Source organism: Ursus maritimus, unplaced genomic scaffold, assembly GCF_017311325.1.
Source record: "Ursus maritimus isolate PB19 unplaced genomic scaffold, ASM1731132v1 scaffold_2, whole genome shotgun sequence".
NCBI classification, from domain to species: Eukaryota; Metazoa; Chordata; class Mammalia; order Carnivora; family Ursidae; genus Ursus; species Ursus maritimus.
In genome coordinates this window covers 55,003,203-55,022,030 of record NW_024424452.1, presented here as the reverse complement: position 1 = coordinate 55,022,030, position 18,828 = coordinate 55,003,203, and positions in this window count along the sequence as shown.

Genomic DNA, 18,828 nt, shown 5'->3' with positions numbered 1-18,828 from the left:
TGTCAAACTGTTCCCACGCGCTAGTTTTGGTTTTTGTCTCAATTTAAAGTACTTTGAGTTTGTTTATGGCATTTGAAAATTAAAGAGTGAGCCTTGTTTAATATAGAAGGCCAAGGTCTTTGCATGTAAAGCTATTACGTTAGGACTACTTATAAAATAAAGAAGTAGAAATGAAATGTTCAGCAACGGAAGCCTAGCTAAGGAGATCATTACAAAACTATAGAACTGAAATATGTTGCAGCCATTAAAACTGTGTTTGCAAAGATTGTGAAATAACCATTGTTTACATGAGAAACTGTTAAGTGAAAAAGCAGATATGAGATTGTTTAATCAATATTAATCACATTTGTTTGTAAATACATAGATGAATGTTTAGACAGAACTATGCAAACATCAAGAGCAGTTGCTTGTAGGTTATGTGGGTTCACACTCTTCTTACTAAATAAGCATATATTTTAATATTTAGAAAAATTTAAAAATAATGATATCAAAATTACATTCATTCATATGCAACATAAGGTAATCTTCAGTTCAGTCCCTAAGCATATTATTAGAAATTTTAAGCTAATAGAGTCAGATTACTGAAGTATTTATTTTATAGAGAAAAAGACAGAGAACAAACGTGAGAACGTGTTATTATTCTAAGTAGTCTTTATTCTCCGTGCCCATCTACACAAATACACCACAGAGATGTCTCTCCCAAGAAATTAGATTCTTAAGTGACTCGTTCTTTAAACAAATATTAAGAAACTATGATCATTACTTGAATTGTGTTGTTTTCTTTTAATTAAGAAATAAAGCCCACAATGGATAATTCTTATGCTGAAAAGGTATGTGATTACAATTATATGCCCAAGCACTGTGTAATGAATTGGATCCTTTATCTTTCAATTGCCTTCTGAAAAAAAAAAAGAGAGAGAGAGAAAGAAAATTATCTTGATTGCTAAATGCTTAGTTCAAATATTTTTGCTGATTTTTCCAATAAAGGCCTGCTCCCTAGAAAACCAATTGCAAAAGCTAATACTCAATTTCTGAAAGTAGAGGGATTAAAAAATAAATTGAATAAGCAAAAGATTAAAAAATCATGACTGCTAAAATAAGGACAATTTTACTAGTTAAAGACCTTCATTTTTGGTGCAGGCTAATGTTGCTATGCATATCAAAAACCCATGTATCTTCCTTTTTCATAAGAATGCAGAATATTTAAGTAATAATGTTTATCAGATTGAAAGGAAATTAACATTCTAAAAATAATGTTAAACTTTTCAATAATAGACTATTTTCTCTCTTCCCATACTCACAGTCACCTTTGATTGTTCATAATCTATGTTCATCAACTTGAAGATCCTTTTACCATTTTTAATTTCCTTTACTGTCTATTCCACTTCATTTAATCTTTTACTTTATCCACAGCAAACTGTTTTCTAATTCACTTTCCTAATTTTTAACAGCAGTGCAAAAATTCTTGAAGCTGTTTTGTGCTGATTGCTTTGTTCTTTGCATGACTTTTCCTCTTGAACATCAGACTATCAAACTGTAGCCTCTTTTCACTTGTGAAACTACTTCCATTTTCTTTAAAATTAAGATCAAATCAAGCCAAGCATCCTTATTCACCCTTATGATCTCCAAATTTAATTCAACAGCTTTTGTTTAGTGCTTGAATATAAACCAGAAACGGTTAAAGATGCAGTAATCCATAGATACGATCTAATCCTTCAAGGAGCACACAATCAAATTTCTTGTATGTAAGTGGGGATTTTTCTCCATTCAATCCATCACTAAACGTTCTCTTATTCATTCCTTGTTAATCCCATTTGTTCTGCGGAATTCCTTCATTTTTAGATTCACACTTACCCTTGAAGGGTAAATTTCCTTTTTTCTGATCTTACAATCTTACCTCAAACTCACAAGCTGTTCAGTTCAGTTCTAAGCTCATGTAAATGACCAATTGGAGAAATGCCTCATAATAAATCTACTTTATTAAAAAAAAATAAAAAGAAGAAGAAGGAGGAGGAGGAGGAGAGAAAAAGAAGAAGAAACAAGAAAAGACAGGAAAACAGGCTGGTTACAAATCCAGAAGTTTCTTTTCTCTCTCTCTCTCTCCTTTTTTTTTTTTTTTTTTTTTTTTTAGAGAGAGAGTATGTGTGCATGAAGGGAGGAGGGACAGAGGGAGAGGGAGAACCGTAAGCAGACTCCACACCTATCTCGGAGCCCAACATGAAGCTTGATCTCCTGACCCTGAGATCATGACAGGAGATAAAATCAAGAGTCAGAACTTAATCGACTGAGCCATCCAGGCACCCCCATGAGTTTCTTTATGTACACAAACAAACAATTTATTTAAGGCATGCAACTCTGTTGCAAGCTTTTTGTATATTCAAGCCTTACACATGCCCCTCTGCTCTGTCTGATTTACAATTCCTCCCAAAACAAAAAGATACACATTTTTTAAATATTTTACTTATTTATTTGACAGAGAGAGAAAGAGAGAGACAGAGCACAAGCAGGGGGAGCGGCAGGCAGAGGGAGAGGGAGAAACAGGCTTCCCACTGAGCAGGGAGCCTGATAGGGGGCTTGATCTTGACAAACTAAGCCACCCAGGGCCCCACCATTGATAAACTTTTTACAGCTATCCAGTAACCTCTTTTAAGGTTTTCTTAAAATTTCCTATCTCTGAAAAATAAACAACAGCTCTTCAAAACTATTTTTAATTTATAATTAATGGATAACTGCACGTGAAAAACAATGTCATTCTATAAAAGTACTCTTAAGGTGCACCAACAAATTTTTCACTCTTTTTGGTCTTTTCTTCCTCTTTAATGTACTAACTCATTTAGCAAATATTATTAAGAGATTTTTATCCATGGATCACTATGCTATGCCTTTGGGATGCCAACACTTTGCCAACACATGAAGTTCACCCACAAATATAACAGATAATTTTGAAACACTGTGATGCACTATCGTACAATGATAGCACATATGATGATATATGCTAAAACACGACATATTTCACAGGATTACCACCATCAACTTCCCTTCACATTCTATAATTGAATGACTATAAAAGAGCCAGAGTACATTTTTTGAAATTATAAATCGGATCATTTCACTCTCTGTCCACTCCCTTCCTTCACCAATCTGTCTTTCACTTTCATGCCCTCAAAGGACTTTCCATTACTCTTAAGATAAAGCTCATCGTACCCTGCAGGGCCCTACACAATATTGCTCAGCTTATCACGTTAGAGTTATCTCAAACCTCTCTTTCTTGGTCACTAACACGCTAGCCTCCATTTTGTTCCTTGAACAAAATCTTTCCTACCTCATAACCTTTGGCCTTGTTTTGTTGTTGTTGTTATTCTGTCTTGGTTTTTTTTTTCCATAAAGCTGGCTCTTCCTGCTGTTGTTATTCGACTATTGTCTCCTCAGAGAAGCTGATTCTTGATCATTAAACAGCCCCCCCCCCACACTACCAGATACTCTCTATCACATAACTCTTTATTTCCTTAAAACTGGTACCATAGCATGTGATTATCTATTTAAGGGTTTATTGTGTGTTCCTCCACTCACCCCTAAGTAATTCTGCCTATTTGTCTATGAGGATAAGGATCATTTCTATAGCAGGTAGTCAAAAAAAAAAAAAAAAATCTGTGACTACCAAATGACTATATAAGTGAATAAAATTTGAGAGAGGAGGTGAATTGAGTGTATTGTGTGTGTCCCAGACTGGACGAGAGATCTGAAATCAGCGAAGGAAAACCACAGAAGATAGTATGTGTTGAGTCTAGAAGGGCCAACAGAAATCAGCTCAAGAGAGTCCTCAGAAAGATCTTCTAGACCTTTATGCCAAAGGCAAAGAAATAACATGAGACATTTTCAGGAACTAGAAAGAATCCATAGTTCAATTTAGCAAGAGTGTAAGTTGCAAATTGTATCGTGGTGGGTCTTAAGGTTTCTAAGATAACTCAAGCAAGATAATGAAAGCCGTTGTTTGCTAGAGTGATAACTTTTAAATTGTGTTTTATTTTCAAGATTTGTCAAAGTAAAAGATTTTGTATGGGAAAGTTCATTTTATATAGATCACTCTGATGGCAAATTGAGGATGATTTCCTAGGTTTCTAACCTAAGCTACCAGATAGACAATAAATGCCATTCATTAAGAGGGGAAATAAAAAAGAGATGTTCTAATGTGAGGGAAAAGGGAAGAGTGCCATTTTAGGTACACGTTTCATTTTTAAAAAATTTTCTTCTATTTTATTTATTTATTTTAATTATGTTCAGTTAACCAACATATAATACATCATTAGTTTTTGATGTAGTACATGTTTCAAATTCATAGAGGAGTATAAATATAGGTTTCTAAAAAACAGAGCAGTATATAAGTCTTAAGCTTTAAGCAGGAAATAGAAGTTAGAGGATATGACAGTATTAGAGTTATTCACAAATATTCCAGCTCTTTTCTTATTGTAAGGCCGGCTGTGACAGTAAAATGTGATAAGCATCGATATATGCTGTATCTGCAAAGATGTTTTAAGAGACAATATGCAACTCACCACTTCCTTTGAGTGACTATAAAGAGTACTGACCCAGGCTCCTCTGTTTATTTAACTTTTATTGGGATAAGACATGGAGAGATGGGGAGCTAGCTTATTACCACAAAAAGCCTAGTCTCTCCTGATTACTTAGGAAATGTTCCACTTAGGAACGGTAATTAAAGCCGTGAGAGCAGATACGATTTGAAGAGTATGTAAGAAGAGAAGTATTTTAAGACCTGAGCTTTATGCAACAGCATCATTTGAAGAAAAGATCAATCAATAAATGTCTTCAAATGTCACTAAGTAGGAGCACTGTCTCTTTTCAGTAAAAGAAAGCAGTGTCATATAAAAGCAAAAGGAGAGGGGACTTCCAAGGGAGAGAGAGAAAATGGAATTAAACACAAACTATTCAGATAAATTAAGAACTGAAAAGTGACCCTTGAGTTAGGAGCTAGAACCAATGATAATCTTAATGAGAGACGTTTTATTGGGATTGCCCGAAGGTAGAATACAGTCAGTTTAGGACTAACCAGGAGGCGACAACTACCTTTAAAACGTTTTGCTGTAAAGGGTAAGATGTTATATTTTCCATAAAAGGAACAATAATGTAAAGTAATAAAAAATAGTTTGAATTGATCATCAGAATTTCTTTTATTTCACCCTGTAAGTAAAGCAATAGATAGAGACATTGTATGTAAGGAGATCATATATTCGGGACCTCAAACAGTGGGAGAAAAATGTATATAATTACAACGAAGACCAAGATAAGAGACTTTAGAACAAAGATGAATTTTACATAAACTATTCTGCTATAACTTTATATAAATTCCATCACAAGTACAGCAAATATATTGGGGAAAAGACTTGCTTATTGAGTGGGGCTAAATTGTCTGTATATAACATGTATGCGCATGAATCTACATACATATTATAGCTACTTTGATATTGAGAAGAATAACAATGATTTGCCAAAATATATTTCATTCCATGAATCAAATTTCTCTTCATTTTTAGAATGCATTAGTATCTTAATTTATGTGGAAGAAAATGTATGCTCAAGGTTATTCAGTATTTCTCTTAAAGCTGGTTTTGTCCTACAACTTGAATTTGTCCAAAGGTAAGTCCGTGTGCATACTTTTCATAAATAAAATGAACTGTCATCTAGTTAGATATAGTAGTACAGTTTCCTTTAGACACTAAAATTTTAAAATATTGAATGTTTTGAGTGAATATACATATATATGATTTGTTACCCCAAATCTACTATTTTTTTAGAGTAGAACTCCTAATAACATTTATCTATTGTAGGAATGAATATGTTCAAGGAAAAAAAAGCAAAGATTAAATAGCTTTGCCTCAATAATTATTTGAGATGATAAATTTATAGATATAATTGGATGGATAATTTTCTGAGCCTCAAGAAATATTTTGTTGTCTTGATGTGCGTTAGATAGCATCCTGAATATCAATGGTGTTTAGAAGCTGTTTAAGTTGCTGTTAAGCTTAAAATGTAAATTTATGCAGCAATTAGAGAATTATTTGTGTAGAAATGCAGCAAATTTGAGATAATATAAAACCGCTACAAGCTTTTAGACAGGGTGAGAACCTTACAGACTCATTATAAGCTGTCAGTTGAAGTGTTGTGTTGTTATGGACACTCTCTATTAATGCTGATGGGATGAGAAGCTATTTATTATCCTTGCTGAGTATATCAAGATCATCCTTTCTTAATCAGATTCCCTTCTGGTTATAATTAAAATTTGGTCTCTCCAAACTGTAAGCCACAATGTACTATCATATAAATTAGTTCATAAATTTAAGCTATAAAAGAAGGTATTTAATTGTTTTTTGTCACATCACACAGTTACCTAAATAACATTACATGCCCCAAAATGTCAGCTCCGTACTCTTTGGATATGCCAACCAAGTGATCAGAAACACACACCTTAATATAAAATCTGGATAATTATGTGTCATAAGATATTAAAAGTTTTTCTCTAGCATTAACTCTGTAATTATACAAGTAAATCTCCAACACAGGAAAAACCGTACCCCCACAAATATATTCTTTAAAGCAATGCTTCTTAATGTCTGACCTGGAGGTCACTGGAAGACTACAAACTAACATAGTCCATGACAAGATCAATACGTTATTTGAGAGTTCGTGTTTAGGAACTTTCATTGCAATATGGCATTGCCAAGACATCCAAGAATGTCATTTCTTTCCTGCGGATTCATTTTTATTTATTTATTTTAAAGTCTTGGTCCCTTGGTGGGAGAGGCAGGGACAGATAATTTGAGAACAGCAAGGATGTTGTTGCTGCTGCTTACCTTTGTGTATTTAGGCAAAGATTAGGCAAATGGTTTAATGGCAAATATATACATGTATATATTTATATACATAATATATATTAAGATATTCAGGGCATTATGTGACAATAAATACCAGGTAATTTTTCAGTAGTGAAAAATCCTAAGTGTATATACACTAATTTTTAAGTGACCTTGAAGGCATTAATCACAAAATTTCATTGATAAAATTCTAGGTTAATACAGCCATATTATTGAGTCCAATCTCTTTTTTCTTCTTTCTCTATTCCTTTTTTCTTTTTCACTTTTTCTCCCTTCTTTGCTTTCTTCTTTTCTTTTTGTTTTTCTGAATAACCTAAAGTCACTATCAAGTGGGCTCTGGCCATTTGGCTTCTGATGGATATCTATATTTCACATTTATTAGTAACTTTATTTAACATTGAAATAAGCTTTTTTAATGTAATGAGTCTAATAACATGCTTAATATTTCAGCTTGATTCCATACTGACTGCAACTCATTCGTAGTCCTAAAGCCACTTCTTCAAGCAGTTGGTGGTACTTGGGATTGCTTCATATAAAACATCTTAACTGATATATTTTTTAAAGATTTTATCTATTTATTTGAGAAAGAGAGAGACAGAGATAGCAGAAGCGAGGGGGAAGAGCAGAGGGAGAGGGAGGAGCAGACTCCCCGCTAAGCAGGGAGCCTGATGCAGAACTCGATCCCAGGACCCTGGGATCATGACCTGAGCTGAAGGCAGATGCTTAACCGACTGAGCCACCCAGGCACCCCTTAACTGACATTTATAGGTGAACTTGCCAAGGCTTAACTTGGGAAAAACATTCCTTGTATATCGATGCTTCTCCAACCTCCTTTATAGCACAGAAAACCATATGGTTGTTGCTTTTTCAGAAAATGTCCATATTCGAGCACAACAAAATCTAATGTCACCTGTGGCCACTGGTCCCCTTACCATCGTTCAGAAATGCAGCCTCTTACCAAAGCTTTGGTATTATTGTTGAATAGTCCTGTTAATCTTGACTTTAAACAGATTTGCTTCATCAGTTATCAGTTTCTCCTTTTTTCAGAAAAACTGATCATTGACTGTCATGAAAAATAGACTTTGAGGAATCTGGTAATCCAAAAATTTATGAGAACCACTAAAACATATATCTTGCTCACCACAGATGTAGAAGAATCTATCATGGGCATAATCTTAACCTGAAGATTTGTGAAGCAAGATGCTTTTTCCCATTCCACCATGAAAATGTTACGAAATAAAGAAAAGAATTGTACCACAATAGAAGTTATTTCCATTAGACTATATACACATGTGAAAGAGGATTTTCTCCTTAATTTTTAATATAATGGGATTGGAAGAGCCAAAAGTAATCAAAATGCCTGCTGTATTTCCACAAAAACAAATCTTGGTTGTTTTCAACCCTGCCTTCTGCTGCTTCTTGAATATACGTCTTTTCCAAGGCGTTTTCTTCTAGTATAGACCAGATTCCTCTGCGTTGAACACTTGCCCTGACCTATAATATATCAGCTCTAAAGTTTTTGTTTTAAATTCTCGAGAGAAACTGCTTCTGCAATAGCATGGTTATCAAATGCGGACTCCTCTGTTAAGTTCACATTCTGTTTTAAAAAAGAGAGAGAGAGAGAGAAAAGGAGAAGAAGTACTTTTTAAAATTCTTGAACTTAGCATTGTAGTGGGAAAGGTCAGTTCTGTTGGCGGAATGGTGTGTCACTGCTTCCTGCTTCACAGAAATATTTATGCAGGCATCTTTCCCTCAAAATCACACCTCCTTGCCGTGTGACATATGTCTACACACCTTCCTACCGGGTCAACCACCTTTCAGTTTTTACTGAAATTGTACCTCTCACTTGGTAAGCAATTTCTTTCATTAGCCGGAGGAGTTGTTGAAGTGGTTTTATTAATTGCTTTTCCTTTTTGCTTCACATGGAGGCTGAAACTGTTCTGCTAGCGTATTTTAGCTGCAGGTAGTCTTGACACACCTCTATTTACTCTTTGCACCACTATTGGGTTATGCTAGCTTTATTTTGGTTTAGTTTTTAGATGCTATCATCTAAACACCCACATTCCATGACTGGAAGACTTGAGTCTACCTTAAGTGACCCCCAGATTCTTGTCAGACACAAATGAGATATGTTCCTTTCTAAATGCCCACTTGATAGAAAGTTAAAGTTTGAATAGTCTACTTCCACTGCTTCGTGTCATCCTGATGTTTTGAAACTGTACCTTGACCTTCACAGTCTTGTTTCTCGGAGACGATGTTCTTGATTTCAAGTGTCTGCACAGGCTGCAGAGATGCACAAAAATTGAGTTTCAAAGTCACAACACTAGTGCTCAGGCATTGTTTCCCAAAGCACAGCACTGACACAAGTTCCCTCCTTCTTAAAGGTAGATTTCTCTTGGTTGGTAAATGATAGATATAGATAGATGATAGATAGATAGATAGATGATAGATGGATAGATAGATAGATAGATAGATAGATGATAGATAGATGATAGATAAATAGATGATAGATAGAACATATATAAAATATGTTTTTGCTTTTATATTATATATCATGTATTATAAAAATATATATAAGAAATATGTATCTTTTTCTTATATACTACATATAATATTTTATATGTATAATATGTATATTTCTCTCTCTCTTCTTTCTTTTCCTTTTCAAACTTAGTTATTCTCTCTTCCAGAAAAAGCCCTACCTCTGTGAACTCTTATGCTCATGTTCTGAGCTCTGATTTTAGCCCATACAACCCTTTTCCTAGGTAAAAGGTAATTTTCTATTTCAGTGAATTCCTTGCTTGACTCTGCCAGCAAACTCTCAGTGGGCCCATCCTGGTCCACTTTGACAGCTCTATATAACTTCAGATCTCAGGAAGCAGGGCTTGGGGAAAGATTTTTACCTCTAAGATATGCTGATATCCCTTCTGTGACCAGCTCTGCAAAGAAGAGCACTCAGATATGTGGGGCAAATAAAAAAGATAGCAAGAGATGGTCTGGGAGTGGGGGTCCGGGGGCCAGATTAAGAAAGACTAAATAATATATTTGGAAGATAATGATAACATAAGTTTGCCTGGAACATTTGTAATAGGGGTATATGTAGAGAGAATTTCAAATAAGACAGACATGAGAGCGTGATGATTCTGAAATGTGGTAGAATAAATTGAACCTGCTGTTACCATACCCTTGGTCGGAGGAGAGTTCTTGGGGTTGGAGAGAGCTGATTTGTCCATTGGTTCGATCATTGTGTGTTCACATGATAAAGCGCTAATGAAGGTACAGTGGAGATGGATGTGCTCTTCATGAAAACGTTTAGAGTTATTATTTTGCAGGATATAGGGTGAAAGCACTGTGTGTGTGTGTGTGTGTGTGTATGCACGCACATACGTAATTTGATGGAGTTACCAGAAAAAACATTCTTGTGGGTTTTTTAAAATTTTTAATCAAATCTATAAAAATGCAAAACCACCTACATAGTCCCTGGCCATACTCTTCTTTCTCATCAACACCCATTCCACTCACAGCCTCCTGACCAACTCCACGTAGACAGAGGCAAGAGAAAGTGAGATCAGATATGCCTCCCCCAATTTATGGAATCATCCTAAACTAAGCAGTTGAGGAAACCATTGACATTTCAAGGGATCCTCAGGCTTTAGCATTTGTAAGATCTCAGAATCAATTGGGAGAAGGAAGAATGAGTCTGGGTGGTGGTGATGGTTAAGCAAATGATTTTCATCCACTTACCTGCCCAATGGATGTGCAGCTTTGGGACAATTACAGCTTTTCAACAAAGTGTTGAATAAAATTTTATCAGGGTCCAGAGAGTGTTAGGAATTGAGACATACACATATATGTCTATTCCAAAAACAGTCATTGGTAGAGGGAATGGGATTACAATTAAACATATCTCTGAGGTCAGGCCAGCTTTCCTTGAGATACGCAACAAGTGGTTGAGGGATAGACATCTGAATAACGTCAGAATTTAGAAAAAAGGAGTTGGGGAGGGATATTAAGTAAGAATACATCAGGGTATGCTCCTGAGTCAGTATGTTTATTGGAATATACAATATGCTTACTAGGAATATAGTGAAAAAGCCAGGGGTGGATGGGTTGATTAAATTGGCAAAAGTCTCACAGGGTCCATATGAAGAGTCAGGATACAAACTAGTTTTGTCAAACTAAAAAACCTCAACCAGATTCATTGCCACTGAAAAGGATACTTTCATTTTTTGTAATATTTTATTTATCTATTTTAGAGAGAGAGAGAGCATAATTGGGGGAGGAGCAGAGAGAGAGGGACAAGCAGACTCAGCTGAGCATAGAGCCCAACGTGGAGCTCAATCCCATGACCCTGAGATCATGACCTGAGGCAAAACCAAGAGGTGGACACTTAACTGACTGAGCCACCCAGGTGCCCCAGAATGCTTTTAAAGAGAACAATAGAGTATCTGACTAAAAAAATTATGTTCCAATCCTGCATGTTATCTTTGAAGAATGGAACTTTGTACCTGAAATTTGGAAGAAGGTAAAAAGAGCTGACATTTGCTGTTTTCTTCATTGGAGAGACAGAGTAATAAAACTGATGGAATCAGAGTCTCAGAAACTACAGGTGATTTAAAAACAACTAGAGATGTGTTAACTAAAAATCTAGTACCCAGAATCTAGGCAATAAGAGAAAATATCTGGAAAATGGTTTGAAATTACCCTCCTGCTCTTTCCTAAGTAAGAACAACTTTTATACAGTTTTTTCAATGGTGGTGGTTCCCGGCCTAGAGAAACATATGGCAATGTATAGCAAAAGGCAAAGTTTCTATAAAACCGTTCATCAGACGACTGTTTATTCTCCAAACTTGTGCTGTGTGGCTCTTCCCAGAGTACACAAGCTGGAGCCATCTCTTCATTCTTCCGTAGGGTCTTTATCTTAGCATCACTTTTCAAATTTATTGTATTAGAAGGAATGCTGTCTTAGTCCAGCATAGACTGAAGAGTTTATAAGAAACAAAAATTCATTTCTCATAGTTCTGGAGGCTGCAAAGTTCAAGACCAAGGCACCGCGACTTGGTGTCTGGTGACAGCCCACTTCCTCATACACTCATTTTTCCACTGAAACTTCACATGGCTGAAGAGACAGGGGAGCTTTCTTCAGCCCCTTCTTTAAGAGCATTCATCCCATTCATGAGAACTTGGCTTTCATGACCTCATCACCTGCCAAAGGCCCCACTTTCTAACACCAACACTATGAGGGTTAGGATCTTAACATAAGAATTGGGGGTGGGAGGAATACACAAATGTTCAGACCATAGCTGATGCCTTTTCTCATTAAGGTAACAAATGTTTGGGATGCAGTTTGTTTTCAGCATCTCCACGAAGATAATCATGAACCACAGGGCCAGGAGGGGAGCTAAATAACTTCAGCTCCGAAGTTCTTGCAGTGTTGCAAGTGGCAGGGAAGAGGTCTGAACACAATTTCCTCCAGGAGCCATAACTGGGAATTGCAAGGTACTGTATGGGTTTCTAAGAATATAGAAATAATTAGAGTGGACCTATTCATTTCTGAAGTTATATAGAGAGCTCACATGGATGAAACAATTAAATGATTGTAATGTGTTATGATATGAATGGTGTAAGAGAATATAGGAGGAATACATAACTCAAAATTAATACGAAATGTCTATGTGAAATCTTTCCAGGAAGAAATGTTTAGATGGCGTTTAAAAGAAATCAAGATGATGAAAAGGTAATGAGTATTCCAGCCAGTGTTAGAAAATGAGCGTGAGTATAGGAAGAGTATAGGGAGTATCTGCGAGGCATGGCAGGTAGCTTGGCATTTTAACATCTATTTTTTGGAACACAGATTGAGTTTAGAGGATCAGAATTTGGAGAGATTGGCTGGGTCCACATTCCAAAGAATCCTCAGTGTCAAGTTAAGGAATTTGATATTATCTTTTTATAACTGGAGAACATGATCAAATTTGCATTCTTGAAGACAATTTTAGTAACACTGCTGAGAATGATTTGTAGGGAGATTATGATCTAAGGCAGGGGAAGCAAGTATGAATTTATGCAGCTTTTTAAGTGAGAGATGATGAAGATCTGAATGAAATCAGCAAAGAGAGGAAATAAAGAGGAGAGAGTGATTAATGGGATATTGGATACAAGGGAAGAGTCAAAGATATAGTCAGTTTCCTGCTTTGGAAACTTGAATAGGTAGTTATGCCAATTACCAATAATGAAAATATAGGAGGAAGATAGAGATAAAGCGGGGAGGGGGAAAATGATGAGTTTGGTTTGGTACATGTTGAATTTGAAGAATAAATTCATGTTTACCTGGAAAGACTCAGTAAGTTATTGAAAGTATATAGCTGGAGTCTCAAAGAGAGGTACCATTTGGTGGAAGTTGAGAATTTTGAAAGGGTTTGATGAGTCAGGTTAACATTGTAATTTAAAAAAGAATACAGTTTCAGCCAAACCATACAGAACAACTTTAAGAGTCAGGTAGATGAAGGGTCTACAGGGTACAAGATCACACAAAATTGACACAAAGTAAAAAGAAACGAATTGGGGGAGATTATTCTAAGACACTGTCAAAGACAGAAAACACATAGGTAAAGAAATTTATTCCATTCAGGCTATTGCAATAGGAAGAGAACTCCAGATCTGAAGATCAGTGTGGTTTTGCACTGAATTTTATATCTAAGATTATGTATAATCTTAGAGGAGATTAGGAAGTGGTAGAATTATAATTACGAAGTACAATACCTCCAAATCAAGGTAAAAAGAGATTTTAAAAAAGAGGAGGTGCTTATTAGTTAGATCAATTCAATGAAAACTGAGAAAAATCCTTTCTCAAATTAGAGAATTAATAGTGAGGCTGGAAGGAGTAATTTGAGAAGAACAGTGAGTATACAAGTTAGATTGCAAATGATGTGTAATACTAGTGAAAAGTGAAAAATCAGACTCTTGTTTTCTTATAAATGTCTGCAATAAATTGTTGGTAAGGAATACAGTAAATAAGAAAAGTACCAGAATCAAGAGAAGATGTTGCCATGTTTTGTAGGCAGAAGGGAAATAGTAGGTGGAAAAGAAGATTCAAAAACACTCCTGTTACAAAATTTAAATTTTGCAATTATGTAACCAAAATTCTCATATGGAAGAAAGAAAGAAAGAAAGAAAGAAAGAAAGAAAGAAAGAAAGAAAGAAAGAAAGAAAGAAAGGAAGAAAGGAGATAGAGATAGATATATATAAAATATGTTACATATATAAGATATGTTAAGATGTCAAAGGTATGATTGAGACAATGGAAAGATTTGGGGAAACAATCACATTTATAAGCTATGCACCTAAAACACTAATAACCTCTTTTAAGGAGGTTAATTGATGCCTTTTCCTTATGGATCACAAACTAGGTTAGGATTTTGGTAAATGGAACCAACGTGGGAGGGTAATCTAAATGATAAACCATGAAAAGGCTGATCTCTGTGAGTTAGGAAGGACATTTAATAGCTTAAGCAAAATGTTACAATGTACACATTGTGCCTCAATCACACAGGTCTTGCTCCCATCTAAGGTGGTAACATTTAATTGTCCCTTCATTGCAGCCTATGGAACACAAAGTGCTCAGAAAAGAAAAAGGCCACAAGTAACGGCCACATAAACAGACAGTGAAAGATTCCCCAGGGTTATAAATGATTAGTGGGAAAACCTTTGGCAAACACATTGAAATAGTGAGCGTCCCCAGAAGACTCCGTTTTCAGAGTGAACTTGGAAAAATTGCACATCTGTGGACAGACTCTTCTATGAGTAGAACGCTATGATAGAAAAGAGTGCTCTCTCAGCCCAGACTTGGATATTTACATTAGCACCATATCATGTGATGTACGCATAAATATAAACATGCATCACGGATATTATATAAATAAAGCTCTCAATTTTCAATTCCCTTCACACTTAATGATTGTGGAATTCTTAGCCAAAAATGGTCATTATAATCCCTTCCTGATTTCCCCTGGATTCTTTTCATCTTATGTTGTCCAAATTCTATTATCCATCATGTTCTGTGTGTCTTACTTTGCTTTGCTTATTTGCTTTGCTTTGTTTTGCCACAGGCTTGTCTGGGCCAGGCTATCCCCTGATGGCATCAGGGTCTTATTAATATTGATAGAAAACCTAAGAATCTTGAAGAAAATATGTTAGGCAAATTATTTTTTTCATCTTTGATGGAAAATACGCTTCTATCCACTTATTCATTGCTCTTAGGACTACAAATGGATCTTAAAGCTCTCAGAAAGGAATTTGGTGATAAAAGCATAAAACCTTTAAGAAAGTCATTCTTTTTTGACAATGGATTCTGAAATCTTAAAGAAATGATTAGAAATTATACAAGAAAAAAGGTTTGTGTTTAAAGATAGTTACTAAAGAGGTACAAATTAAAAAATAACCCTAATTTGTCACCATAGGGAAAGGAAGTCTATGTACTTGATTGAATGTACAGACATTCAAATAATGTGTACTACGAACTGAATAGCACAATAAACTGTCAGTGTTAGGTGAAAAAAAGGGGGAAGCACTATTATACACACACATGACCATGAATATATTAAAAACAACAAAGTGACAAAAAAGAAATGTAAGCAAATGTAAACTATAGATGTCTTTTTTGTAAGATTTTGAATATTCTGCCATTTCTCCTACATTTATGAATTTTCCATATTTTCCAAAATATACATGTATTATTATATAAACAGAATAATAAATAACAATATTAATAAAAAGAGCCTCCCTCACTGAGCCCAGATGAGAGCACATGGAGAAAACTGAGAATTGTTGTTATTGACAAGCCATTGTTGGTCTAAGCATGCAACGATCTTGGTCCTTGAGATAACTATCATTAGAATCATACTCTTGGGCTTCTGGGTTCCAAAAATCATTGATAAAATGCAGATGTATTATGTTGGTCCATTAGCACACGAAGCCATTACTTCCTGTGAAGCTATCAGGGCTGCTATCAATGTCTAATTTGACTAATCTACATATAGGAAGGCCCAGGAGAAATAGAGTCTAGGAAACAGTGTTCTCTCATAGATATGGGAGGAAAGAAATTTCTGAAGCATGAGACTTGATTTAGGAAATCCACTTAGGAAATCCATGCATCACATAAAGTCCTAGATACTATCAGTTGTTAGATGCACTATTACTTAACATACCACCACAGAATTTAAAAGGCTGCCAATTAAACACAATGTTACCTGTAACTTGATATATTTTTTTACTCATTTTAAAACTATAGTGAGCCTTCTTACACATCAATTTTATTATACATCAGTCTTGTGCATGTATAAAAGGAAAATGGAAAGCAAAATGAACTGGCTAGAATGTTTCTAGCATGACTTTCTGAGTTCAACTCTTTTGAATAACTTCACAACTCAAAGCCATTTATGTCTGTGTTTTTCACACATTATCATTAAATGTATCGGCAATGAAATTTTCTTCCAAGCTTTCCAACTTTTGATGTCGTCACTTTTTTAATCGTACCAGAAGGTGTCAATGTGAAACACATAAATTCTTCTTGAAGCAGTTTTAAAAAGGTTTGTGGACTGAAACTCCAAGACTCTCGTTGTCTAATAAAGAGCCAGGTTCACGCATATGATAACCACTAACCCATGGCTGTTGACTAGCCAGCACTGATGATAAGCCCCCACAGGTGATAAAACACATCCTAATTTCACAGAAATTAAACTGTTTTTAAAAATGAATCTCAAAATCTATGAGTAGTATGACAAGGAATATTGCCATAGGCTAGGAAAGAATATGCGGACACTTGCAGACGCCAGGTGTGTAGGGGAGGCAAGTTTGTAAAGGAAAACTGAGATGTCCACTAACGGTCGTAACTACTTAACTTTCCCGAGTAGGCAGAGCTGGTATTACTATTTCCATTTTACAGTAGAGAAATACACCCCGTGTTTCAAATATAGTAAGTAATGGGCAGAACTGGAATCTAAGTCTCCCGATTTCTCACATAATCTGTGCTATTCAGTCATCATATACATAACCATTAAAAGGAATACAAAACTAATTCACATATACATGTATGTTAATTAGATATACATACCCAGTAAAAGGGATAGCTAATTGGATATGCATACACAACAACAATTAAAAGGGTAGTACAGAACAATCGTATCTAACACAAGGGGTATACAATTAATGAAACTTGATATGAATATTTAATTAAATATTTTTTTTAAATACGTAAACCAGATGCTAACCATGCCTCTTTTGGTACCCTAAAGACACAGGTGTTCAAAATGCAAAGCTGATGTGTATATTTTACCTACCTGAAGGATGTATAACTGTGTAACTTCTCTCTACTTCTCTCTTCTTTCATCCTTCCCTCATTAATTCTCTTTTTAATTTGAGTCTTCTAAGTTTAATTCTTTCCTATTATTTCTGTCTTGCTCTCCTCTGTTTCTGGCTTAGTGGAGGGCTCTTTCTTCAGTCATTATGCCGTTCTACTGATTAAGCTCAAGGCTGAAAACTTTGCTGACTCTTAAATTAGATGCTAAATTTGCTTTTGAGTTTTCTCAAGATATTGTATCTTCTATGATCTTGATATAATGATTTCCTGTTTGCATTTTAAGCATTTGCCTGAATTTGTATTTTAACAAATATAGCTTTTATCTCTATCTACACAATCCTTACTTTGTTATCACTATCACTTATTAGTCTGAAATTTCTCGTAAAATATAATAAAATTAATGAAAACACCTTACAAATATATTTAAACAGTTATTCATCCTACAGGTGTAAGTCTTTTAGTATTCACGTTTTAATTTCAAGAAGTACAATTTTATAAGGAAACAGAAAGGGTATTAAACTGCTTTGTGGCCAGAAAGATTAACATAATAAGAATGGACTAAAACTTTAAAAATCCAATGGTGATGTTCTTTTCTTTGTTAATTCCATTGATCTACCCATTATGCTGCTCTTCTTCCAAGAAGTTGGGAGAAAAAGAACATTTGTGTAGCTATTGGGAAGACTAATAAAGCATAGCTTGTTATTCGTAATCAGGTCCTTGTTGGCTTCCAGATCTATTTCAATAGCCTGTACAATTCAGCAACCATGAGTGATGCTAGCAGAATATTTAATAAAGAAGGTCATATTCAGAATGCGCTATATTTTCCTTCTTCCTGACAACATAAATCGGATTATCCTGAGCAATTAAATACTTGCACAAAAGGAAGATGAGAATCCCTTTGACAGGAAAGTTAGAGATTATCATAGTCTAAGCCTGCAATGGTGACATGTGTTATTTTTCTCTTGGCTGTAATTTGCTCAGGTGCTTTTATCAGGCAAGGACATCTAAAATACATTGTAAATTGAAGGATTAGCAAAACGTGCAAACAATGAGATTGTGAACCCCCAAGAGGATGAGAAGGAAAAATGCATACCACTAGCATATAGAAAAAAATTAATGCAATAAGAAGACACAAATGATACATATTTTTATTTCTTGATATTCAGATTGTATTATTTCAACATTTTGTCTAATAAGACTCAACACATGTAATTACTGAATAAAAGATGAATTAAGAACCTGGTTTGAGAGACAGATATACTTATTAAAAATAACCGCCCTGAATCAATCTTTCTGAAAATTTTATCATCTTTATTCTCAAGAATATGCAAAATCTGTAGATTTTAATGAAAAAAAGAACTCCGTAAAACCCTACTAGAACACTGCCTTCAGAGCTCCAATACAAAAGTAAAATGTGGTTTGCTAAGAAATGCAGTAGTCAGGGTAATTAGATTTTTTTTTAACTCCAGGATACATTTCATCTTGAAATCTTCTCTCTGAATTAGTATTTGAGCTTCTGCTGAATATAAATTATCCTGCTAGTCCTTTTTACAGTATATCAATTTATTTTCATCACAGCCGACTCTA